We start from the raw sequence: 662 nt of genomic DNA, 5'->3' as shown, positions 1-662 counted from the left end.
GTGGTCTCTATTTTTTTTTTTTTTTTTTTTTTTTTTGGGTGTGGTGGTTGAAAAGGTTGATGATGATTTAGATCTATGAAAGACTTGCAAACTGTTTGATTCTTTGCCTGTGAATGAATGCTTGACTATGAGAGTTTTGTGTTGGGGATGGTTGATGTCAATTATTCATTGAATTACTGTGTTGATTTTTTTTTTTTTAATTTAAATTTTTTATCATGACAGAGTCAAAGGTAGTGGTGGTGGTGGGGAAAGAAGGGAGGAGAAAACAATGGAGAAAACAATGGCAACAAGGTATTGGTGTCACATATGTTCACAAATGGTGAATCCTGTTATGGAAGCTGATATCAAATGTCCATTTTCCCAAGTGGGTGAGCAAGCGTAAAGATTGTGTGGGAGAGGAGTGTTTGATATGATTTCTTATTTGATTTTTTAATGAAACGTGTTAGAGTAACGGAAAAATTAGAGGTAGGTTACGAAGCATAGACGGAATAAACCACGGGTGGGTAAAGTGTCAAAAATAAAACCACGGGTGAGTAAGTTAAATTTGGGCTAAACCACAAGTGGATAATCTGTAATTATCCCTTAAATTTTTTTGTGTACATGACATTACTAGTTACCTAAGACATAAAGAAATGAGCCAAAGCTTAGATTTTCATTAGTAC

This window comes from Quercus suber, unplaced genomic scaffold, assembly GCF_002906115.3.
Source record: "Quercus suber isolate HL8 unplaced genomic scaffold, Cork oak 2.0 scaffold_148, whole genome shotgun sequence".
NCBI classification, from domain to species: Eukaryota; Viridiplantae; Streptophyta; class Magnoliopsida; order Fagales; family Fagaceae; genus Quercus; species Quercus suber.
The sequence above is the reverse complement of the archived record's forward strand: the minus strand, read 5'-3'. Positions refer to the sequence as shown.